This window comes from Acomys minous, assembly GCF_964271855.1.
Source record: "Acomys minous genome assembly, chromosome: 11".
Taxonomy (NCBI): domain Eukaryota; kingdom Metazoa; phylum Chordata; class Mammalia; order Rodentia; family Muridae; genus Acomys; species Acomys minous.
The window spans coordinates 19,817,643-19,845,278 of NC_140492.1; the positions used below are offsets into that span (position 1 = coordinate 19,817,643).

Sequence of the window (27,636 nt, forward strand, 5' to 3'; positions counted from 1 at the left end):
GATGGAGCTACAAAATGAGTTTTCTTTCAAATGTCCATAATGAAATTTAATACTTTGCACAATAAGGTAAATTAATTAACTAATTAAAATAAGAATAAACAAGTTACCCAATGTATAAAAGGTTCTTATCTCAGAAGCAGGAGAGAATAATAGTGTTAATAAAGGCTGAAGTGTGATCTAGAAAGTAATGCTATTGGAATCACCATTCAGGTATATTTATAATTGTTCTACTATAGACTGCCAGTCATTACACTACTGTGCTCTATTTTCTTAACAAATTTTATTTCATAGTGGTTTTCAAAAAACAGCAAAAAGTTGGTCAATAATATACATAGCAATGCTTATTTGTAACTAAAGATATATAAAAGAAATGGAATTTAGTTACTCTAGAAACACTCTAAACACCATGATATGTGGTGAGGAGGTATACCATATTGACATTAACTTCTCATAAATTTTGAAGTTGCAATAATACAATTAGTCTTACTCACTAACTACCCATCTGATAGAGGGTTAATATCCAAAAATATGAAGGACCCAAAACCTCAAAATCAAGAAAACAAATAACTCAATTTAAAAACAAGATACACTTATAAACAGAGAAGTCTCAAAGAAGGAAAAGCAAAATGTCCAGTAAAGACTTAAAGAACTGTCCAATGTCCTTTGCCATTTGGGAAATGCAAATCAAAACTACTTTGAGATTTCATCATCTACCCTTCAGAATAACTAAGATCAACAAAACTCGTTATGGCGTATGCTGTCAAGGATGTGGAGTAGGAGAAACACTCATTCATTTCTGGTAGGAGCACAAACTTGCACAGCCACTGTGGAAATCAGTGTGTCAGTTCCTCAGGAATATGAGAATCGATCTACCTCATGATCCGAGTACACCACTCATGGACAAAGACCGAAAGGATGCTTCATTCTACAATAGAAACACTTGCTTAACCATCTTCATTGTTGCTCTATTCACAATAGCTTGAAATTTGTAATAACCGAGATGTTTCTCAAGAGAGAATGGATACAGAAAATGTAGCACACTAACACAACGGGGTGTTTTGTGGCAGCAAATGTCATCAGAGGAAGACTTTTGGAGAAGACCATGAAAATGTCTTTTATCCTCTGGTAAAATTGTTAAAATTACTAATACTTGTATATATTTTACTCGTAATTTGAAAACCAATGCAAAAACAAATCAGAAGCCATAAACTTAGAGAAGCTGTTACATTTATCCTGCCGCATAAGACACTGTTATAAAACAGAGTCCTTACCTTTGCTCTAGTCTGCAATGTTTAAGCACACTGGCCAAAAATACATTTGCCCAACAGAGAGCTTGATTTTTATTTAAGTCGTGAGAAGTTCTCATGCCTAGCAGAGGGCAGAATAAAATGACTCTTCTTCAGTGAGAAAGCAAGCAGAGAACAAAGCCATAACATGAACACACAACACGGTTCTCAGCTGGATGTCCCTGGCGCCAAGCACATTGGAAAGAGTCTTGGAGAGAGAGAAATAAGCAGGTAAGAAGGACACCATACTTAAAGTGACCTTTGAGCAATTCCAGATGTACACACAGAGCTTTTACCACTGATCATCCGGAGGGGGCTGTTTTAAAAAGTGCCAGGTCTGTGTATTTTTACATGATGCTACAAGTTTGTGGATGGACACACACACACACACACACACACACACACACACACACACACACACAAGACTGAACAGAAAAAAAAATCCAGATCCTTGATATGAAAATATAATGAAAGATTAACTCCATTATATGCATTTTTACCAGTTCTGCAAGTGAGGAGGAAAGATGGGTCATTTTATACTTTCTGCATATGCTTATGGGTTTATCAACAGCTAGACTCAGCCATACACTTATTCCTGTCTGTCATTTTACTATTTTAAATTCAGAGTAACTTACTAGATTCACAAACAAACATAGTAAAAACTATTACTCACATTTTTACTATTTCTGACCTAAAATGAGATGAAGATACTTAATTATTATGAGTAAGATCATCTACTGAGACTAGAAGTAGCGTCTGTCTTAAAGGGACAATAGGTAAGTATTTTGGGCTGGATATGACATGATGTGTCCTATCACTATTACTCCGCTTTGCTGCTGTCTCTGGAGAAAGCCCACATGAATAAGATGTAAACAGGGGACATGGATGCCTTGCCAAATATGAGTACTAAAAAAGTATAAAATCAAGACTTGAAATCAATTCTATCCGTCCAAAATTATGGTATAATATAATAAGGGAAAGCAAAATAAATGTTTTTCTCTTTATTTTCTGTACTCACTCATTCTAAAACCGTCTTTTGATTTTCTGTTTGGTTTTATCCTGAAGAAATGGACTAGAGAATATGGAGCTTGAATTTCTGAGCTTCACACCTCCATCTTCTAAGATAGAATTACTGACATGCACCTACACATAAATTGCTTTTATATTATTCTCTTAATTTTGAATTTATTGTCAAATAACACATTTGTCTCATAAGCAGAATAATCTCAGACAGAATAATTGTCCCCGTGTTAAGCTGTCAGAAAATAAATGCTAGAAATCATTATTTTAATCTCATTTTGTTTTTTCTTATATTTGTAAAGAAACAATATTTGGGAAATACAACATAATACTGAATGAATATATGGCATAGACAATATCTGAGACTGTGTAAAACTGTGGACAAATGAAAGAAGAGTCTGAAGTTTATATTATCATTCAGAATTTGAGACACTTTGAGGCAATTCTTAAACCTGAATATTCCAATGGAAGATGCTAGCCATACACATACCAAATTACCAGAGTTTCTATGAAAACTACATGGAAAAATACAAATTTTCTTATCAATGTAAATCATCATATTCATTAAGATAATCTTCTGAAACTTGGTATCCTAATTTTTAAAGGTTATATATGTTTTAGAGTGGTTTTTTTCTTTTGACTTAGAAATCTATAATATGGTCTGCCTGAAGCACGGAAGATGCCCAAAGTTTGGAATTTTTGCTTTTCTAGCCTCATAGTTATCAATCTTTCAGTACAATTGTTTTCTTAGTGATAATAATCACCAGCATAAACTATGGTACTTTCTAAATATTAATTGCACTAGATTCCTAAATAGTTGGCTTCAAAATTCTCAGAAACTGACAACAAAGCAAAAGTAATAGCTACGGAACACAAGCTGCTTGTAATGAGTAGTTTTTATACGAACAAGTTAAAATTTTTTGGCTAGATTTCTAACAAATATGGTAAGGATGTTGTCGTGGGCAGTGTTATTTTTGAAAGCACTGCAGCCTGTCTCTCAGGAAGAGATGCACTACCCCACTCTCCAGTGTCAGCCAGAACATGTGATTTGTGAAAAGGGAAACATGACACATGTCACAGATGGGAAGGAAGTACAAGAGCCACAACACTACTTGCCACATTGTTTTTCTTTTGTATCATGAGATCAAAATCTTCTCGACAGGGCCAACTGATCAACCTGAAGTCCTGAGGGAGCACAGCACATCTCAATGCTGACAACCATCCTTAGCACCGTGTAGTTTGTGTGAGAAATATAATGCTGCTGCTGCTATGATTCACTGATAGTTTAGGTGACTTGTCACAAGATAACACAGGCTATCCCAACTGACTGATAAAATGTGGAAATCTAGTTACACTCTTATTGTGACACTTTCGTTAGACTAAGTAACATGGATGTGACACAACGTCACCTCTCTCACTCACTCAAAAATTTAAAAAGGCATCCTTGTTTCTCGTACACTAGCGTAGTTGCTTACAATAGAACATAAGACTTTTATCTGCACTAACTGCAAAGATGTTGCATGAGATTCAAAACCAACATAGATCTCTGTATTATGAGATATGAAAGCTCATAGGTAAAGGATCTCATCACAAACACTACCGGCCATTATTTAAAGACTATGGCCGGTAGAAACTATGGAATCTCTATAGAGATTCTAAAATCTCTATAGAGGTGCTTGTTACTCAGTTTTAGTTATTTTCATAATGAGTGAGTTAACTCAGAAGTTATTTTAAGTTTTCTGTTTTTAAACCCACAATTTTTGAAATTATCTTCAATGAAAACAAAACAAAAGAAAAAAAAACAGCAAAATTGTTTCACAAACCCCAGGAGATTTACAAAATTCTAAGGCAAAAAAACCACATATAACATTCATCTTATTAAAAGCTAGGTTCTTCTGAGGGCCTTTTTAAAATTTTTTAAATAATAAATTGTGTTAGAATTTTAGGCAGTAAAATCTCTGATAGTAAAACATGTGATACAGGATTTTAGTTATAATTGAGATGCTCTGCAGTTTTCATAAAATCTTCACTCAATATCAGGGATATCCTGCCCTCTACTGTCAGTGTTATAGTTATCAAATAATTTCATTTAACACACAAGTTTAAAATCCAGTCATTAAACATTCTATTCTACTTGATTATCTGCTTTCTTGGGAAACTGTTATTTCATTATAGTCAACTGACAATCAGTCCCTCTTTTTTACCTTAAAATATTGCATTAGTTTTATGCCTTCTGTGGCTTGAGATTATAATTACATCTCTCCCTTCCCTTTCCTTTCTCTAACCCCTCCATATACCTGTCCCCACTCTTCTTCAAATTCATGGCCTCTTTTTTCACTAATTGTTATTATATGCATATGTGTATACATATACATATTTTTTAAACTTTTATTGGTTGTTTGTGAATTTCACATATTGTATCCTAATGTTCCCTCTCTCTTAGTACCTGTCCTCCACCCTTGTAACCTACCCCAAAGAGAGGAAAATTATCTCATTGTGCCATGGTGTGTCCCACAATATGCCCTTGTGTTTATGCTTCTTTGCATGCAAATGTTCATTGCAATGAGTTCTTTGTCTGGTATGAGGCGTCTGGCTTATGGTATTCTATCTACTCTATCAGTCCTGGAACCTCACTGGAACTCCTCTTGGATATCCTGTCGTTGGCCTGTGTCATGGAGATCCCTGGTTTTGGATTTGTAGGACTAGACCCTTTTATACTGCACCTTAGCCATTCATCCTCAGTGGGATAGATGGTGCAGTGGGCCAACAAAAAGCCCTGGGTCTGGGCCCAAGGAGTATCTGAGTTAGTTAGTCAGCCTGCCAACTCTGGCACACTCACACCACCAGGGTGATCTCCCTTGCCCTGCCAGGGCAGGCCCATCCAATGCTTAGCCATCATGGGGCAGAGCTAGGTCTCCAGCTCTGATGCCCCAAAACCAGGTCTAGCTCTACCCTGCAGCCCAGGTGGAGTGCAGGGCCCACTCTCCCAAGTGCTGCAGTTGATGAGGGCCAGGGCCAGTTCAGCTACTCCCATGACCATAGGGCCAGCTCTCCTACTTGCCAAGGATGGCAAGGGACAAGGGAGGGGAGGAAGGTATCCCTCCAGTATCTGTGCCACTGCAAAGTAGGCAAGAGGCACAGCCTGTTCTCTCATGGTCATGACCTAGGGCCAGCTCACCCACAACCTTTATGCCTAGGGGTCAGCTCTACTATGCTGCCCAGGCGAGGTGCAGGGTCCTCTCTCGAGTGCTACAGCTGATGAGAAGCAGGGACAACTCTGTTGCTCTCATGACTCCAGGGCCAGATCTCACAGGTGCAACCATGGGGGTTGGGGAGTGGGTGTAACTTTCCTTCATCAACGCCACCATATGCCTGCTCTCCCATGTTCATACCTTTAAACTCCCTACAACCAAGGTCAACTCTACTGTGGTTCCTGGCCTATGTGATGGTCTCCCTGAGTACTGCAACTGGCTAGGGCCAGGGTCAGCTCTGCTGCTGTCATGCCCCCGGGCAAGCTGTCTCCCAGGATGCCCAGGCAAGGGTTCAATTCTGCGCAGCCCTCAGACATCAATATGTCCCTGGGCAGCAGCCCAGAGAAGGGACATCTGCCTGGCCTTTGGTGCTAACGGACCCCTGCTCCTGCAGGGCCACAGACCCAAAAGTGGTTCCCAGTGCCAGCACAGGCCAGGACCCCACCATGGTCCCATGTGGTGTCACCAGCTACTCACAGCAGGCTATTTTTCATTACGGTCGAGTCTCCAGGTCGGCCTCTCTCCACTGTGGCTTCATCCTACTGTTTCTCTTTCTTTTCCATTTCTCTACCACATACTTGCTCCTCTTCGAGGTGCCTGGAGTCTCTGAGTGTCTGGGGTTATCTCAGGAGTGGTTTCAGAAGTTTTTGTCCCACCTAGGCATTACGGCAGCAGGCACGGATCATCTCAGGCACGATCTGCCCCCACTTTCAACCTCCAGACCTGAGTGATCAGTCTGCTGGTTGTCTCGGGCACACTCCTGTCCAGGGTTCCGAGTCTAGGTAGAATTTTTCTAGACTGCAGCTTGCTTCCCATCCTAGGAGCCCTTCTGAGCCTGCATGGCACCAGACTGGCTAGCTCCTGGTCTGACGTCCCCTGACCCTGGACTGGTGGTCCCCTCGGGCTTACTTTTTGTCCAGGGGATGTTAGGCGACTCAAATGTTCAAAGGTCAGAACACTGAGTGTAGAAGTAGCCTTTCTTCTCTCTGCCACTATGGCGCCACCGCGGTACCGAGTCAAGGGCGAGGAACTGCGGATTTAACACACAATAAAAAAGCGGATCTCTTGTGCTAAGAGAGCAACGGCCTTTATTCAGCTTCCAAAGAGCCTTTTTATAGCCAGCAAAGCAGGAATGCTACTTGCAGGTGAAATCTCTCAAGAGGTGATTGCGCACACCAGGGAAAGTCTCAAGGAAGGGAGGGGTGCGTGCGTACTCAGAGTGGTAACCAAGACTAGCTAACCAACATAAGCACAGACACACGGAAGCTGCTAAAAACAGGACATGCAACCGCAAGACAGGAAGGCAGCCCAGTCGGGCCTGGTTCCCACGTGCCACCTCCTGACACACATGTGTCACAGCAGCCACACCTGCAATGCTTCTAGGGGAAGGAACACATGTACTTCAAATGTAGCCTGTTCAGTCCATATAATGCTCATGTTTCTTTATATCGTTCCTAAAGAACGCACAATGATTTTTGACTTTGAATTCCTCAAGTTATAATCTCTTATTGTTCTGTTTATTGTACTTGATTTTACAACACTAATTAGAAAGCATTTTAGTTGTCTTATGTAATAAATGATTACTAAACTTTACCCTCATGTTTGCTATTGTTTGCTTACAACTTCTTTTTGTATCTTGGATCTTGTCTGATACATCAGCAATTGTGTGGAGAGCAGAGACTGACTCGGACATGAATCTGGTGCCCCTTATTGGTCCACTTCCCCTTGGTGGGGAGGCCTGGTGACACTCGGAGGAAGAGTAAGCAGGCTACCAGGAAGAGAACTGATAGGATATGATCTTATAGTGGAGTACAAGGTGCCCTGCAGTCACAGACCTAGAGGAGGAGGAATTGGATGAAAGAGGGAGGGAAGGGGATTGGGAAGATACAAGTTAGGGGATATCAAATAAGACGTAATCTGAATAAATTACTTAAATAATTAAAAAAAGACTTCTGCTCAGAAATGTTTTCTATTCTTCTCTGCCCAAATCTATCTATCTTTCTTTCTTTCTTTCTTTCTTTCTTTCTTTCTTTTTTCTTCTTTCTTTCTTTCTCAAGAGTTCAGTAATATAAAATTCTTGACCAACAGTTGTTTTCCTTCATTACTTGAAGATAATATGCATGTGCCTCTGGCTCCCCATTAGAGAAAGCTCTTACTTCCTTACTCAAGTAGCTTTTGGCCGTCTTAGCAAGTTTATATTAGTTCCTTCACTAACAATCCTATGGTCGATTTTAGCAGTGCTCTAGCTAACATCAACTTGGGGTATTTTCCATAGTTTTTCAGGGTTTTATATTTCACTTCCATTGCAAATTCCTACATTTTACTTGTTATCTACCATTAGCTTATAATCTCTAGAAATCAACTGTTATATTAACTTATTAATATCAATACTGCATACAATTATATGTTACTAATGCTACTGTCAACATTAAATCAGCCTCTGTGGATTTTTAAAAGGTACTTTAAATATATATACAGATGTATAATACAGCTTAGGTTATCCACAGTTACATTCCATGAAGAAGTACCTAGTTCATGACCATAATGTAATATTTTTCACAACTGTAGCCTTATGAAGATGTATTGGTAGTCATTTTTGCACAGAGATAATCAAGATTTTATAGTGCATACTTATGTGGTTAAAAACCTACCCAATGTATCATACTTTTTTCAAATATACACAAAATCTACCAACAACTTAATGTTAAATAGGAGTAAAAAATTTGTAAATAACTTTTAATGAAGTGTATTCATCCAATATTGTATACATTCCACAGTGCATGTTCCATCAATAGCACAATGAATCTTATAAACTCATCCTAGATGAGTATTCCGGATGTATATTTACCATTCACTTTACCATATATCTAGCTTTGTTCACTGGGAAATGTACAGATTTCTCAGTTTCCTACATAATTCAAGATAATACAAGTAAAGATAAATACACACACACACACACACACACACACACACACTAAGTACAGTGCCACTTCATTATCACTCTGTCCCAACACAGTGCGTAAATACAGAATCAGCTGAAGGCTTACCAGTAGTCTTCCCATGGATTTATTAAAATTATACCTTAATTTTTACCTTGGCTTAAATTTTACCTTACCTTAAATTTTAATTGGCATAACATGATACAGCACTAACTTAACAGGGACCATATCACACAGTAATCATGATTAGAGATTCAAAATAGATATTTTATGTTGAATATAAAACTGTGTAATCATGTTTCTACAATTAAATTAAACTTTCTTTCTGATGTGTGTATGTGTCTGTGTGTCTGTGTGTATCTGTGTGTATATGTGTCCATGTATGTGCTCGTTTCATATGTTCTTCAAATGTCAGTCACCTCTTTATTTTTGAGATAGGTCTCTGGCTGGCCTGGAACTCACTGAGTAGGGTAGTTTCTCTAGATTGGGAGCCACAAGGATCTACCTGTACTTCCTTTTATGAACTAAGATTGCAAGCATGAATGAGTCCTGGATATCAAGCGTGAGTCCTGGGTATCAAGCGTGAGTCCTGGGTATCAAGCATGAGTCCTGGGTATCAAGCGTGAGTCCCGGGTATCAAGCGTGAGTTTGGGTATCAAGCGTGAGTCCTGGGTATCAAGTGCAAGTCCCGAGTATGAAGCGTTGAGTCCTGGGTATGAAGCGTGAGTCCTGGGTATGAAGCGTGAGTCCTGGGTATCAAGCATGAGTCCCGGGTATCAAGCGTGAGTCCTGGGTATGAAGCGTGAGTCCTGGGTATCAAGCGTGAGTCCCGGGTATCAAGCGTGAGTTTGGGTATCAAGCGTGAGTCCTGGGTATCAAGTGCGAGTCCCGAGTATGAAGCGTTGAGTCCCGGGTATGAAGCGTGAGTCCTGGGTATCAAGCATGAATCCCGGGTATCAAGCGTGAGTCCCGGATATGAAGCGTGAGTCCTGGGTATCAAGCATGAGTCCCGGGTATCAAGCGTGAGTCCCGGATATGAAGCGTGAGTCCTGGGTATCATCAGCTTCAGGTTCTCATGCTTGTGTAGGAAGCCTTGTAAACACTTATATTTTTAAATCTAACACAAAATCTTTTCCATTCGTCTAAGAATCTGCATATTTATATCCTAAAGAATCATATAGTTATTTGTATGACTGAACACTGAATTTAAACAAAAATAATATTTATTTTTGGTATGTAAAATTTCATAATTGTATATAATTGGAAACTTTTAGGTTATATGCAATATGCATATTTTATTAACTTTTCACAGCATATACGACAAGTTAATTACTCAGGTAATTAATTTTATTCTTTCTCAAGTCTCTGATTGGGTTGAAGATCAGATAGTTTAGTTTTACAATTAAGCTTAGTTGGTTAGGGGTTAAGATGTTTTTAGGTCTAGATAGATGTTTTAAGTTGATAATGATGAGATATGATAGACGTTGATTTACATTCAGAATTTTAGACACACCAAGATAGGAAAGATGTTTTCTTCAAGGCTGTCAAATACAAATACCCAAAACACTAAGAAAGTAGCATTTATATAATTCGTGAGTATTTCATGATTCTTCTTGCTGTAGGTGGCTTATTGTATATATGCGTGTGTGTGTGATAACATAAATGTATATGTAAAATATTTAATGAAAACTTGTAAAAATAATAAAACCCTTCTAACATGAACTTGCACAGCAATTAGTGAAAAGAAAAGTAAATAAGAGAAGAATGAGTCCTTTCATCTCAAAACAAGATCCAGCAATATTCTCACTTCAGTACTACAAAAGCACATCTGTCTTTTTCATGTTAATATTTATTAGTAGTAAGTTGGTTCATGAAATACTGCTGAGAATTTTTCATGAGGAAAATAGCCTTTAAAATAAATCTTGTATGTAAAATTATATGGATTGGAAGGTGAAGGACAGCTCCCAGAGGAGAAAGCTGACTAGGCTCTTAAGTATGAATATTTTTTTAAAATCTACCCTCATTTCACCTCCTCCCTGAATGCCAGATTGTTCTGAGAACTGAATTCACTCCAGTCTGAACACACATAATATGAATAAGCATTATAGAGAGTGTTAACAAGGCCAAATTCTACTACTGTAAAAATTTTAAAACAAATAATGATCATAAGGAAAACAGTAATAAACTCTGTCTTATAGCCCATGCCTAGTTGAAGTTTTTACAATATGCTACTCAAAAAATTAACTCTGCATAATTTTATCAAGTCCTTAACACTCGTTACTTGAGTGGTTTTTAATTTTTTTACAATGGCTCCCAGTAAAAATATATCATATGTCATATATGTGGGAAATGTTTGAAAAAACATAAGTAGCCTTACTACATGTTATGTGGTTACACTCTATATTATCTTTTATTGCCTTTTTAACCTGCTTAAGTTCAGGTTAATGCTTTTCCAGACTTACTGCAGTATTATGAACCTCAACTCACAGTAGTAGAAAATAGAGGATGGAAAGTCTCCAAACATGCAAAAAAAAAAAGTGTGAATGAAGAAAAAGGAAATGGAATTGGGAAAATGAAAAGAACGGCTAAATATAGAGAAATTAAATTAATGAAGTGCAGATGGACATTGCCAGAGAAGGAAACTAGAAAACAACGAGAGCTAATCTTTAGCAAGTGGAAGACTCAGAAAATAGTTTTTCCTAGATGTCTGAAATCTGACAGCCTCTCAGATAACATTAGAATAACAGTATTCAGTCAATGTATACAATATATTTAAACTAAAAACTAAAGTCAAAGACTTGAGAGTTGGAGGACCATATTTTATGTATAAAGGGATAAATGAGAAAAATGTAGGAGACATACTTTGTAAGACAGAACTTTCTAGGGCACTGCAGTTCATCCCAGCTAGTTATATATTCATAATCACACAGAGTTACAAAATTTTTCCATAGAGGAGTTCATTTATAACACAGATATATTACTATGTCTCTCTGAGCCAGCCATCTAATACAGATTTTTTTCCTCTTACTTTCCCCGTTTCAAAACAGATCATACAGAAAATTTTAATTTATGCCCAGTGTTGCACTATCATAAAGCCCCTGTTCTGATCAACAAAGATTTTTTTTAAAAAAAAAATCCTCTGTGATGAAGATGAAGTTCAATGAATTTTTTGAAAATTAAGTCAGGAGGAAAAGGGTTGAGGTTTTCTTCAGTTGGGACAAGACCGAAAACATATCCACACCTTCCTGTGCTTTTAAATATTTCAATTATTCCTCTATGTTCTAGCTACTGCATGCCTTGCCTTTGGGTCTTTGGGCACACAGCTTTAACTGTGTGACCCTCACTGCTCATAGAGTGGAAACTTCCATGAGGGCAAGGATTTTTGTTGCGGTTTTAAACACTACTTGTTCTAAAGCCTAGAACAGTGCTGGGCACATTACAGGTATTACATTGCTCTTTATGAATTAAAGCAAAAGTTTCATCTTTGCTTGGATCTAGCCTTTTAATTTTTCACTTTTAACCATCTGGATACATCTGGATACAGCTTGATTCATTAGCCCATCTCTACTCCAGAAGTCTACTGTGTTCATAATATTGGTATTTGCCATAATATTTCCCCCAGCATTACGTGGAGAGTCTATTAAGAACAAGGTTTGTATTGTCTGTCTTCATCTCTTCCTTATATCATCTGGTATTCATGTCTGACAGATTTGTATGGAGTCATGCCTTCACACTGAGGAAGAGGGAATTTTCTGGGTTTCTGTTTTGTCTAGCTGATGAGCACACTCTGAGAGGGGTTGTCTCTGAAACAAACTGTGGAGTCTTTTTATATTTTCTACTTTACTCTTTACATTAAAACTCAAGCAGCAGATTTTTTTTTCTCTATGATGTTTCTTTAGAGCAGCGATGAAGTATCTGTGTCCTATATCGAACCACTGGGAAATTAGAAGTCTTATTTTATTTTTTTTTTAATTAATTTATTCATATTACATCTTGATTGTTAGCCCTTCCCCTGTTTCCTCCCATTCCTCCCTCCCTCCCACTTCCCCCCTTCTCCCCTTCCCTATGTCTGTGATTGAGGGAGACTTCTTCCCCCTATGTATGCTCTAAGATTATTGAGTCTCTTCTTGGTAACTTGCTATCCTTCTTCTGAGTGCCACCAGGCCTCCCCATCCAGGGGACATGGTCAGAAAAGGGGCACCAGAGTTCACGTGAGAATCAGATCTCACTCTCCACTCAACAGTGGAGAATATCGTGTTCGTCGGCTAGGTCTTGGTAGAAGTCTTATTTTAAAAGGCAGGAACATATTTATAACTTTCTGGATAAAAATGAAAAAAATAGTAAAACATTCCTAGAGTTATCTATCCCTTGAATTTGGATCACAGCTTCTTGGTGTATCCTAAGAAATGTAGGACATCTGTGTGCCCAAGGAAGAGATAAAAAGAATAGGGAGTGGAGTAGTAAATTCAGTCTATCATGACTTGCGGTAATAATCAAGTCCTGTGAGTGAGAGCTCAGCCTCTTCCAGGAGAAGGGTTAATTCCATCTGAAGGACCTTAGCATCCCTTACAGGCCTTAGTCCCAACCCTGCTATGAAGGCAATCAATTTTTAATTTGTTCTTTGAAATTTTCATACACATATAAAAAGTACCTTGATCACATATATTTCTCTCTCCCTGTCCAGCCACCCAGGTTTCCCACAACACATTTCCATTTTAATTTCATGCCCTCTTGGTTGTTTCAAAAACCCATATAGGCATGGAAGTGGGGCCATCCAGTGGAGACTGGCAAGCTACCAGCAACCGCATTTCTAAAGAAAAGTGACTTTTCTTCCCTTAGCAACTACTGACTGCCAAAAGCTCCCTTGCCATCCAAAAGTGTTCTTCTCTACATACTGGGTATATGTCAGTTCAGATATGGCAAAAAAAAAAAAAAAAAAAAAGACCTGAGGCAATTCTTATCTGCCAACAATTGTGGATGTTGAAGCAGACCACGTTAAGCAGCGGAAACGTCAGTATTGTCTCTTGGCTGAACTCTTTTCTAATGTTTCGTCTTTCAGGTCATGCTTCTAAATTCACATTAGACCTGAAAAGATCTCTACAGAGAATACCCACTCTGTCTTTACATTAGAGCCAGTATGCTTAGCCGAGCTGTGTAAGTCAGGTGTTTGTCCCGGCCTTGGAGTGTACCAGTGCCTTCCAGCAGACACACAACTGCAAATGCGAATGACAGAAAACTAAATGTCCTGTCCTCCCGCTTGTGAGAGTCTGCCATAACAACCATGCTGTAGTTCACTTCGAGACATCAAGAGGGAAATTTGACCTGTTTCCAATATATTCAAATGGAAAGAGAGTAGAAAGAGAAATGGCAAGGCATGGAGGTTAAGCATTCTTCTGATAGCCTCCTTAACTCATATGTATTATTCTCCCCCACTTGTTGACCTCAACATGCCACATGCAAAGAAATCCATGACAACAGCACAAATGCTTACTTAGAAGACTTTCCATATGCATTGCTGTATGAGAAAATTACATGGTCTAGCAAGTAAATGTTTTCGGTAAATTCCAGTATTTAGTCTATTCAGTTTTGACTCTTTTGCATGTCTCACTAAAAATAATAATAAACTTCTTTAGGGGAAATTGTAAGTTACTTTTGTAAAAACGTATCTGCTTGCTGTGCAAAAATATAGCTAAAGAAAGAAAAACAGCATCAATAAAAATTTCTCTGGATACCATTTAATATTAGCTCAAACATTTTTGTTTCAAGTAATGCGTCTCTAATTTCTTAGGAAATAAAGTGCCATTTAGAGCCTGTTAAAACTCTGAGTGCCACCAGGTCTCCCCCTCCAGGGGACATGGTCAAAGGTGAGGCACCAGAGTACGTGAGAAAGTAATATCCCACTCTCCACTCTACTGTGGAGAGTGTTCTGTCCATTGACTAGATCTGGGTAGGGGTTTAAAGTTTACTGCCTATATTGTCCTTGGTTGGTGCTTTAGTTTGAGCGGGATCCCTGTGCCCAAATCTGCCTATCATAATGTTCTACTTGTAGGTTTCTAGGACCCTCTGGATCCTTCTACTTTGCCATTCTCCCATGCTTTTCTCATCTAGAGTCCCACTAGAATGGATGGGATAACCATTGAGATGTAACAAGAATAAATTAATAAAGGAGAAAAAAAAGACTAAATCCCCCCCAAAAAAGAAAGTAAGTAAGTAAATAAAGCTATAGGACTATACAGATGAGTAAAAAAAAAAAAAAACAAAAACAAAAACTCGCTACAATCTGAAATGTACAGAATCAAACAACCTAACAGTGGTCCTGGGGCTGAAAAGATGGAAAGTAAATGTTAGTTTATGTGCACTCTGTGACAATAATAAAGCAGTTTTAGATCTAGATAGTGGCAATAGTTGCATAACTTTGTGACCATACCAAAAATTAAATTGTATGCTTTAAATGAGTCATTTATACAGTAGGTAAAATATACTTCAAGAAAACTCCAAAATTTCAAAAAGTTATCTGTTATCTGGATCAAATTTATAATAAGAGTTTTATTTATATAACTGTATTTTAAGATTTTCCTGGTTTGAGTTGCTGTAGGTTTTATGGACCTGATCACCAATACAATACCCATGACCCATTACAATATATTCTATGGGGGAAATCAATCATTGTAAAATGAAAAAAAATCATAATAATTTTCACAAACATTGCTTAATTAAAAGAAATGGGAGATATGCTATGTGCTCCCACATAGAGAAAGAACCATAGGGGCCACTGTCTTGGCGTTTGCCTAGAATACATAGGTCAGATCACATGAGTCATTTAATAAAGCTATTCACATGTTAAAACAAGCCACATGCCCGGGTGGATTCAGAAGACCTGTAAGTCCAATTAAAGAGTAGTGCTGCTTATCAATGACAGGTCAATGTCAGTCCTACTGGAATGAAGTAATCTGTAAGCTCTGAGATACATTCAGAAAGTTAGCTATTCATGACCTTAGCTTTCACCTCTGACCTCTTGCTCTTTAGGAATGGATTGGGGTTCAGGTCACAACTGGAATCGAACACTTAGTCTGGAGGGGTGGTGATGCATCCAAGTTAGAGAAGCAACTTTGGTAGAAGTAAAATATCCAAAGGAGAGAAAAGAACACCAGACCACATATACTAGGTATTTTTCCTGGAACATCAGCCAGTTTGAGAGGTGACATCTGAACTGGAGAAAGAGCTCAGCTTGCTTGACTCAGCTTGCTTCACAAGCATGAGGCCTAAGTTCAATCCCTGGAAAAAATGCACAGCCATGATGGTGTGCTTGTGTAACTCCAGTGCTGGGGAAGGGAAATGCACAACACACACACACACACACACACACACACACACACACACACACAGAGGTACACACACACAGAGACACACACATACCACACACACAGGCACACACACACATACATACACATATACACACAAACTACTTCACTACTGATTTTATCACCTGTCATTTCTATGAATCCAGATCACATCAAAAAATTAATGATAAAATTAAGATTTGAAACCTCAGAATCTAGCATGACTTGGTGGCACACGACTTTAGTCCCAGCACTCAGAGGCAGAGGCAAGTGGATCATTATGAATTTGAGACCAGCATGGTCTACAAAGCAAGTTCAGGACAGCCAAGGCTACACAGAGAAAGCCTGTATCAAAAAACCAAAAACCAAAACAGACAAATCAGAATCTACTTAAACTCCTTGCATCTTCTTGTCGTTAACTTCCATTTCATTAAGCCCATCTTTGCTACTTAATGAAACCAGTTTTTTTTTTAAACAGAAGCCAGAGAAAAATAGACTGTGGAGACTGCTAACTAAGTAAAATGTAAAATTTGGGGGCTTTTTATGAGCTGTGTGAAAGTGATTTTAGAATCTCTCATGTTGTAGCCACAGAAAGTGAGAGAACAAACATAGCAGAAGGATTCCAGTTCGTGACTGAAGAAAATCTTGGTTCCAAAGTAACTGACTAAGGATCAAAAGACTAAGAGAAGGGTTTGATTGGAAGGTTATAAAAGTTGCATTTGGTTTTTCAAAAATAAATCTACTGATAACTATAAAAGCCAACATGAAATTAACTACCACCATATCTTCTGAAAATGTCTCATATCTGTGGGTTTTAATCATTGGGAGGAAAAAAAAAACTTTTGAAAGCTTGCTGTCTCTCCTATTGTGATCCAGTTATACCATGGTAGCTTACAAGGGTGCACATCTGTCCTCTGTACAAACTCCATGTTCTCAGTTTCCTCAACCAAAACCGTAGGGCAGTTATCTTTCATTTTAGAAGATGAAATGAGATCAGACATATACTCGGCAGCTCCAGAATGGGATGCCGTGCGTAACTTGTGATTTTCATCCTCTCCTCTTCTGCAAAGATCCCTGAGCCTTGAGAGGATAGGTCCGATAATGACGTCCCACTTAGGACTACATGTTCCATAGCTCACTTCCTGCATACTATCCATCACTGTCTGTGCTAACTCTCATATCCTGCAGGAAGCCTGTCTTATGTACGTTGAGGGGGCACATTTTTATGGGTATAACAAGAGGTCATTAGGAGACATTTTATTGCTAAGTTCCTCTAGCAGAATAATAGGAATAGGTTTTCCTCTAGGCCCACGACCAAGTGTCAGATGCTTGGCCACTTCAGCAGAGTTTTGTATGGACACCATTTCATGGAGTTGGCCTTACATCCAATCAAACAGGAGTAATGTGCATAAGAACTCAAAGGGACTGTGGCACTGTGTACAAGACCTGTAGTGGCTTAAACACAGACAGCATCCCAGGACTGAGAAGGAAGTAAACATAGGGCCTTACCCCTAACCAAGACGCTATTCACTAATACTTGCTGGTTAATGGAAAATAAGTTTCTGTAATGGAGTGACACTAGGTATTTGACCCACACTCCAGAGCAGGCCCCGTACCCAGGAATAATGGGCCAACACAAAAACTCTGTGATTTTATTTTGTCTTGTTTTATTCTACTTGGAAATGCTTTTGTCTTACTAGGACTTTGTTTGATTTTGTTTTGACTTTTGTTTGTGTGATTTGTGGGAGCTTTATGGGGTGAGTTGGTAGAGTGCAAAAACAATGATCAAAATTATTGTATGAAAAAAAATTTAAAGATAAAAAAGGAGGAGTTAATTCAAAATAAATTAGACCAAGGAAGGTGTGAGAATATCAAGGTGAATGGTAAAAGAAAGAAAAAACATAATTTGAAAAATACTTAATTTGCTATCTACTGAAATTTTTAAAAAGAAATCAAGGTTTTATTATTGCACAGTAGTACTTAGTGCCAACCCCTAAAAGTCAAACAAAAAGGCCATTTTCTCACTTAATAGTACACTAGAGGAATTTTGAAATAATTTATCATAATCAAAGAGAAGAAAGTTTTAAGGGTGTTCTTGACATTCGTATTTTAGAACAGAGAAAAATCACTGTAAACTGGCTAAAACTAAGGGTGAGAGTGGGAAAATATCTCCATTAGGCCATTTGACATTTGACCAAATCTATGTTCTCTACTCTTCCTTACTAATAAATTAACAACTGTTCTGTTTAGCCATTGCTCCCTCTCCTTCCAGAGACAGGTGAGGCTTCACCACTGAACCTTTTTATCTATCTGCAAGGAAGGCCAGGAAAAGCCAGCCTTTTGTATCTCAATTCCTGTCTAAGAAATCTTAGTTTCAGGTAAGTTGCATATTTACATTCATTTTAGTAGTTATGAAAGTGGAGCAGTGTTGTGCCTTTGATCCTATAACTTGCTCTCAGTTCTATGAGGCTTCTTTAAGGCTAGCTGCCATAATCTCCATTTATTGAATGAAGTAGTTTACCACTTTTACTGAGAACGTGGGACAGATGATAGACTTTCTTTTTTTACTAAAACATTGAAACTGGCTTTTAAAAACCCATCCTTGGACATTGACAATAATATTTCCAAGCTTAAAGAGATATTAAAGATTATCCAGCATCTTCAGCTTCATAAGTATAGAAACCAAGACCCAGAAAGCAGCGGACTATCTATGCTTCCTGAGCAGACTTGCCAAATAAAAGGGAGATTGAAAAATCGGGATGCTGTTGAAATCAACTCACAGTTTTATAAATGTGAAATGTTAAAAAAGAATACTGAGCCCCCAATAGGGGATTGTGACATATCTGAAGTTCACTAATCTGTTTGTGAATTTTAGTTTATCCATCTGAAAGACTAGGATGACAATAAGAAGTTTTCAGTGTGACTTGAATATATAGAAATTATGTATTAAAATGCTTTAAAAATAGGTTAGTTGCTGTATTCACTTAATAGAAGATTTTTTAAATCCTGAGTCTTGCACATTCTTACAGGTTATGATGTCCTAGTGAGCTACCTGTACATTTAAATGCCTGGAGTGAAAAGTCTCCTGCTTTAGCAGTATCCTTATTAGGCCTTCACGAGTAAGCCACAGAGTGGGCTCAATATAGAACTTGAGAAGCTACAAAAAGCCCAGGCAAAGGGCTCAGGAAGTGCTATATATTCTATGCCTTTGGTCTTGAGAGGCAGAGTTTATCAAGATACACAAGGTTTCTAGAAATGTCTGCAGTAAGTAGATCTGCTTCCACAAGCTTATCTAAACTTTCTGTACCACACTTTAAAAATGATGACCGTTAGTAACGCCAAAGATTGAATACTGCCCAGAGAACCTCTTCCTGAAAAATTATATGTGAAAGCGTTGCTAAAGGCACAGAGGCAGGGTTTTAGTGAAACTGTTAACTTGGAGATGATGGTTTAGTCCCTTCTAGGGGTTACGTAAAGTGTCCAGACAATTAATTGGTTTATTTTTACTCTGCACAATTCGCACTCAGGATGCATAAGTTGGAGGAAAAGCTAAAGGAGTGTAGAGTTTAATACAATCTTAAGTGGGAAAAGTACTGAGGAATAAGGTACTGATGCTGGCTATGCAACACTGTGACTGCAGTGACCACCTTCACTTTGTAATTTTAAGACTCAAATAAATTTTTTCCTCAGCAACTTAAAACTCCTAGTTTTATATGGACAAAAATAATTCCATCCCATTAAAAAAAAAACAAATATCTCACTCTTTATATGAGAAACCAACAGTAAGTTTCTCATAATTAAAAACATATTATCAAGAAAGAAGCTTTTTTACTTAATGGGCTCTAAAATATCTGTAAGTATCTGTAAAACTGAAGCATCAATGCTTCCTTTTAGCTCTGAAACTGCAGAAGCCATAGTAATATCTGTACTGTAAAAAGAAGTCTTTTTTTTTCTCTCTACAGGTAGCAAATATTTTACAGGCAGATTACAAACCATCACATCACACATGTTGACAGAGATGGACTGTAGCTGCTGTAACTTAATCTCCACATTCTGGTGATCCCAAATCTCTTGAGTGTCACTTTATAGTTTACAATCCAGTTACATCCCAATCCCTCAATAGAATTACAGCCTCGTCACTAATCTCTCCCTATCAGGTATCCTGTGAGGAAGGAAGTTGCAGGGCCCCAGTAGAAAGCAGCAATGGCATGAATGATTGCATTCAGTCTCTCTCCACAACAATATCTGTAAGTCTGGAAGTGATAAATAGCACCCATGTTATAAATGAGCAACAGGGTCAGTAGCACCAAGGAGCCAAGAGTTCAAAGAAAAGGCACAATCCTGATGGGTTCAAGAAAAGGCCACATACTGCTGGCGTGCATCATTGCAGATAAATCCTCCAACATGGCTTGTTGCAATTACAAAACAGAATTAGAAAAGGCTGTTATTAAAGAGCCAAGATTTCTGTCCAGGAGTTGAACAAAGAACATTGATTAGCACAAAAGACATTATTTTTCCAAGAAAAAAAAAAGTTTCTGACCCGACAAGAATTCTGGTGGAAAACATCTTCAAACTACTCAATGATTCATTGACACTAAAAGACAAGTAACCCGAATAGCATGTTTATTTTCGTGGTTTTCTTTTTTAACCTCATAAATACACCTATAAAGAGTTCAGGAGAGACGCTGACTGAATGGCTTCTCTGAGGCTGTTTAGGCTGCACACTGCTCTATACAAAACCTCCTTAGATGAATTAAATAAAATTAATGTCGTCTGCACTTACCAATGAAAATATACAACTTCTCTAAGATTATGTCTGTTTAAAATAAAAAGCCCTCAGTGGATGTTATGATGAAATCATCTGCGAACTCCCCATCTTCTTGTTCCACAGTGAAGATCATAAAACACTGAGAACTTTATCCTCATCATGTCATTGATAACAGGGAACCTAGGATTTAAATGGCTGCACTACTGACGCCTACTTGTATCTTTTTGCCAGGAAGTGCTTTTCTTTAAAAAATAGTTACTGCTAATCTTCTATCTGGCTTGCTTGTTGGATAGCAGTACTCTTTGAAGGCTTGACTGCTGTATATGTTTGCATAGGTTCCAACGTCTGCTTCGACTTAACATTTACTGATTCACAACATCCGTTTGCATCATATTGACATCTTCTGTTAGAGTCATGGCGCAATCATTTCAGTTACTATTATCTTCAGACAGAGAGACTTTATTTATACCATAGAACTTTAAGAGAGGCAAGAAAAATCTTGCTTTTGTTCTATTCCCTTACCAGGGCAGTCACTATCCTACGGCAGGCATGAAGGTCCTTACTTAGGAAAACAGCCATGCAGATGGATTAAAGAAACAATGCATGTTTCTCTCTGGATGCTAAAATTTAAGATAATGATTTTCTCTTAAATAAAATAGGACATAAAGTGGCTTTAAAGAAAACTGCACATAAAATATAACAATCAAACTTTATCACATATTTTATACTCATTTTTACTATTTTTAAATTTTATATATTTTAACTAAAATATAATTATACCACATATTGCCCCCCCTTTCCTCCCCTAGTACCCTTTCTCCTAGATCCCTCCCCTCACATTTCTTTTAAAATGATAGCTTATCTTTCCAAGTATGGTTGTTATGTATACATGTGCATATATGTATGGGTATACATAAATATAACCTGTTGCATACATTTTTGCTGACTGTGTGTGGCTTTGCTTTGAGTCAAAAACTAGGGCATAATTTCTGTGATAGGCTAGCTCTCCCTCTCTCACCAGTCATTCATTGCCTGCAGTTCTTTGTCTATGGGTGAGCTTCTGATTTTTCCCCTTCAGTGTCAGCATTGCCATTGTTCAGGTCTTGTTTGCACAGACATTTCTCAGAGAGACAATTACACAACACACTTCCTGCTATTCTGGCTCTTACAATCTTTTTGGCCCCGCTTCTGTGACACTCCCTGGGTCATAGATGTAGGATCTGTGATGTCGATGTATCCTTTGGGGATAATGACAAATGCTGGGAAGGTTATGGGGAAAGATGAACTACCCCTCACGGGTTGGAGGGAATGACAATGTTTGCAGCCACTCTGGAAACCAGTATGGAAAAAAAAAAACCTAAGAATATATATTACCATATGTCCAAGCTATATAACTTCTTGGTATGGGCCTTAAGAAGTTGACAGCCTGCTCCAAATATACCTCTCAGCAATGTACGTTGCTACCCTATTCACAATAGCTAGGGCACGGAAACAACTTAAATAGCCTTAAAGAGATGAATGAATAATGACTATGTGATACGTATACACAATAGAATGCTATTAAACTGTGAAGAAAAACTAAGTCTTGAACTTTTCAAATAAATGGATGGGCCTAGGAAACATGATATCAAGTGAGCTAAGTCCAGACCCAAAATGAAAAATGTTACACATTCTCTCCCATCTGTAGTTGTTAGCTCTAAATCTTCAGATATGAGCATATACCATGGAATAACCACAAAAAACAGAAAGTATAACTATACCTTGTGGGGACAGTCAATAGATAGGGAGAAAGGGGGATAAATTATACCGAGGTTGTTTAATATATCTTTGAGGACTCATATTATTTTATATATACCTAAAATTATACAGAATACATTTAAATATGCACACACACACACACACACACACACACACACACACACACACACACACACACACACCTTAAAGGAAACTGTGCCACTTGGCCTGACTATATAGAATTGTGGAATAACAAAAATCCTGGACCAGGTAAGATTTCTTGTGTGTTGTTGCCAGGTTAGTCCATGAGACTCCCAAAACAAGAGGCTGTAGTCCTTCCTTGCATCTCAAAGTTTGAAGGTAAGCCCTTTACATTGAAGATGCCACAGATGTTTTATGTTCTTACACTTGAGAGATTTAAGCTGTTATCATAAGCTTCTAAATATTGGGTAATCACAGAGAAAAAAGAAAAATATACTTTACTGAACAGTAACCTTATTGTTTTGTAAATGATAGTTAAAGAGCACAATCCAAGAATCATTTAAACTCTATACTTTTCTAGGGAATAAAGCCCAAAGCTTTTTACCATAGAGGTTCGAAGATTGATTTTTTTTTTCTTCACTGTATTTATATAGTTCTCTATGTCACTTCCCAACTGACCTTGAGAGCACCTGGCAAGCTGGCACTAAGGTCCTGTCACAGGAACCCCTCAACCATTTTCTTTACAGTTTTGCTTCAAAGGTTTGTCTTTTCTCCTTAGAATAAATGTAAAATGCATAATATGATGCTTTTAATCAAACACATAATTAAGATATCTAGAATATAAAAGTGAATTTGAGGGATAATGAAAAATATGGGTGACTAATAGACACAGAAATTCAAATATATGTGAGACTATGAAAAGTTGTGATCTGTTGGAAGAGTAAAGTCAAATTCAAAACACAGTTACAGCAGATCTCCATGAATGCTATAGTGTAGAAAAAAATCATATTGAAGGGAAATTTTTGTACAACACTTCAAAGGATCTAAACCCTTTCCTCATGCTAGACTATTCTAATTATGGTGGCTAAAAATCCAAGTGGCAGGGTAATTTATCATCCATTTGGTAAGAATGTGAACAAAATATGGCACCCCTCCAATGGCCTAGCCGGTTGTTGTTTTTAGCATCCATCTTTCTTTCTGTTTGCACAAGGCCCTTCATGAAGATGCCAAATGCAGAATGGACCATCATCCCTTTACTCCGTGATGCATTCCTCACACTGAGCAGTCCTGTAAGCAACACTCTGCATTGACGGGCGTCGTCTCTCGGCTTGCAGTCAGCTGTTTATCCCTTGCATCCCCAACATCACGGAGAAGTGTTTCCTTTAGTCTTGGCTAACCCAGAAACTCCGGCTTCTACCTTTGTGAGGGTAGTTTGCTAACAAAGACACAGCTTTGGCAAAAGCATCCTTAACTCAATCGGGACCAATATTTCAATGAGAACATTAAGGGACAAGCATTGCCTGTAATTGGCTGGCAGAGGGAGACTTAAAACCTATGGCAAATTTTATTGTTGTTGTAATGGTTTTTACCATAATGGAGTTTGATGCATTACCAGGGAAAAGCCATGCCCTGGAGTTGGGTGCTACTTGTATTTCAAAACACGTTAGCAAGAAGCTACAGCTAGATCTAATAATAGAAATGAACTTACCTAAAGATGCATTGATTTTTATATTAGGTCATGTTGAGAATTTACAAAGAACATCTAGTGTAAGAAACAGAAATCCTCTTGAGAATAACATTGATTGCAAGAAGGTAATATTAGAAAAATAGAAACCCTTTCCTCCCAGAATGGTGCACATTCATATAATGGGTTTAGGGCAGAGAATAGTTTAGAAAAGGTCATCTTTCAGATAAATGATAAATTTGATGAATTTCGGTAGATTTAATCATCCCTTGAGATTTTATCAAAACAATAATAAAATAAAAATGGATAAGAGAAAGATCTATCCTTCCTATATGATTTGTTTATTAGAAACAGAGTCAATTTATTCAAGCTTCTGAATCTATACTTTTTTTGTTATCAAGTATCTGTCTGTTCAAGAAAATACCTTATAAAAGAAATTCCAGTTCATGTAGTACACACAACAAAGAAGAACAGGAAATTTTTAGACAAAATGCATGGTATAAGAAGGGATATAACAGAAAATTAAGACATCTGTGTATATTCTAGAGTTCTGACCTTGGATACAAGCAAACGAAGGATTTCTTTTATATGTTTACATGGCCATACACTTAAATTAGCTTCCAATAAACAGTCAACTCCTTTATATTTATATGTTTGTGTGTCTACATAAAAAGCAAGCCTTGATGACAAGATTTTATTTTTCAGAGTAGTGTGTTATAGTGTGTTTTTGTATTTCCATCATTGGGGTTTTTATTGCTTATGCATTTTTAGCCTTAATTCTTTTATATTTAATGGATTACATTTTGAAATATTAGAGTTCAGCTTTAGTTTCTGTGAAACCCAGTCACTTCTGAGTTTTTCTTAATCTCTAAAGAAGTTCTGATTCTCTTTGCTCCTTTTTTCCTATATTAAACCAAATCATTAATGCACAGCTGTGATACATTTCAAAATACCTGGGAGAAATGAAAATAATAGAACTTCAAGGGTAAAGCAACACTGACTTCATGACTTGATGACTGCATGGCATAGAAATGTCCTGAATTATACCACATCATATAAATATGCAAAAATAGCATGCATTGTTTAATTTTTAATGATTATTATTAAGTTCAAGTCAACATTCTAAATTTTTCACTTTTAAGGAAAACAAGCTTCTCCCTTTTGGTAAGGTCTGATGCCCGTTTGTTTAATTTGTAATAATTATTTTTAGGTTCAAGTCAACATTGTAAATTTTTCTCATTTAGGGAAAACAAGCTTCTCTCTTTTGGTAAGGTCTGATGCCTGTCTTTCCTGCTCTGTGGCTCTAGGGTGCCCTCTGTTGTTGCTTTGTGATTGTTATAAGGGCTCTGAGTCTCTTGGTATCCCATTTCCCTTTTTACCTAGCTCAACCAAGGTAGACTTTAGCAGAGGAAATAAATACGAGTTTCAGACTTATTTTTTAATTGCCTTCAATCTAATAATGTAGATGTTTTTAAAATAAGAAAAAAAGCTATCGGTAAGAAAATGTAAGAAGGAGATATATGTTAACAAATGTGATCCATAATAATATAGCTTGCACATTGTACAAAAAAACAAAAAAACAAAAACTTGCTACCTCCTGAGTCTTGCGACGACTTTTCTGACCTTGCCATTGTTAGCCTGTTCAGTCTGTATCTTACTCTTAGAATTCTCTCCTAGTGCAAACCCTTGACCTGGAAGGAAGCTGTTAAGGCTTAGCATGAAGGCCACCATAGAGGAGAAGAAAGCCTCTTGGGCCTCATGCACCATCCTGCATGTGAGGTCGTAGGAGCTCATTTAGGATTCTACTCTGGATTTTTGCCAACACTCAGGAAGAACCCAAACCAGGCTATTTCCCAAAATCTCAGCTTGCTTTGTCTTTATTAAGTGGATGATGAAGAGGACTTAGGAAAAAAAACTTCTCATTGTGAACTCTCATGAAACACTGTAAAGATAGGAATACATTCAGTAAATGACTGTTTGCTTAACTTGTAGCTCCTAACTTTTCTCCACTTAAACTAATTATTTTGCATATGCTATTAATTAAATCAAACAAACACATTTCAATAAACATATCACTATGCATTAAAATTAAATTTCTCAGCTGAGTGGTGGTAGCGGCACATGCCTTTAATCCCAGCACTTGGGAGGCAGAGGCAGATGGATCTCTGTGAGTTCAAGGACAGCCTGGTCTAAAAAGTGAGCCCAGGACAGTCAAGGCTACATAGAGAAACCCAGTCTCAAAACAAAACAAAACAAAACATAAAAAGAAAAGCAAAACAAAAAACATTAAATTTCTCTCAGAAAAACTGTAGTGCTGCTACTGGAGAAATAATTTAATGACATCATTCCCAGAGACTGTATCTTTTGCTCTTTTGTTACACTTAGTTTTCCCAGATGAAGCACATCCAGAACCTTCACGAAAAAGCATATTCATTGAGAAAGACAAAGTACTTTATATTAGAAAAATCTATCCACAGATGACGTTGAGTTATATTAAAGGCTATGCTCATGTGGTGTGAAGGAACACCCTCCCAGCCATACATTAGGGCTCCATATGTTCAATAGTACAGATAAACTGTTGACATTTCCTCTCAAGAGACCTCACAGAGATGGAAAAATAGCTCAGCCAGTAAAGTGTTAGCTGCTCAAGCCACAGGCCTGGGCCTGATCTCCAGACCACATGTACAATAGCTGCATACTGTGGGCACACATAGCATACCAGAGCTGGAAATGTGTACTGGCCTGCCAGCCTAGTACAGTACTGGGTTTCAAGTTCAGTAGGAGACTCCCCCAAAATAATTGTTAACCCCTGGCCCTGGATTCCATGCATATCTTCAGACACAAACACACACACACACACACACACACACACACACATTCATGTACCCATGCATGTGCACACACACACACAAGTGAATAAATAAAGTTTTTTAAACTCTGCAAACATTTTGAGAGACCATCATGTATGCCCAGGTATGAAATAAGTAAATTTTCATTTTATATCAAATTCAAAGCTAGGAAAACTAAAGGACTGAGTGGTGTCAGGAGCTGACAATCTCAAATAGAGGTAGAAGGTAGAGTTAAAATCTGGTCAGGTTAACTACATAGTAAGACAAACGTCAAAGCACCTCAATAGAAAGTTCTGGAAGTCAAAGCCCCTCAGGAGAAAGTGTAAGCACTAGGCCAAGGACTCCCTCACTTCAGGAACCTGAAGCTAACAGACAATTTCAAAACATCTATTAGAAACGTGTGTAAGGACGTAACCAAACAGTGGATACATTATGAAGAAAAGGGGAATCTCATCAGAGTAACAAGAAAGACCAATAGAAGACATGAAATTGGGAGGAAGACATGTAAGGACAGACGATGGAAAGTTGGAGGAGAAAATTCTGGGTAGATAAGGTTAAAGTTGATTGTATAATTTAATGAAATTATCAAGAATGAAACAGTTTTTGAATGAGGTAGGATAGGAGGAGAGGACGTGCAGTTACTATTAAATGCTTCAGATTTACAGTTTTATAAGACAATGAGTTCTAAAGATGAATGGTGTTAGAATTTACATCTTATAAAGGTATTTAATGCCACCAAAATGCATCCTTTAAAACAGTTAATATGGCAAATGTTCTGTC

The 27,636-nt window shown here is 37.7% G+C and overlaps 1 long non-coding RNA gene across 1 annotated transcript; it reads left to right on the forward strand.

The window, feature by feature from the left end:
- The first annotated feature begins 1,398 nt into the window (after nt 1-1,398).
- LOC311608353 lies at nt 1,399-24,950 on the forward strand. The gene is made up of 3 exons (XR_014782917.1): nt 1,399-1,517; nt 22,977-23,082; nt 23,534-24,950. It is a non-coding gene; the product is annotated as an uncharacterized lncRNA (long non-coding RNA).
- Nucleotides 24,951-27,636: the final 2,686 nt, after the last annotated feature.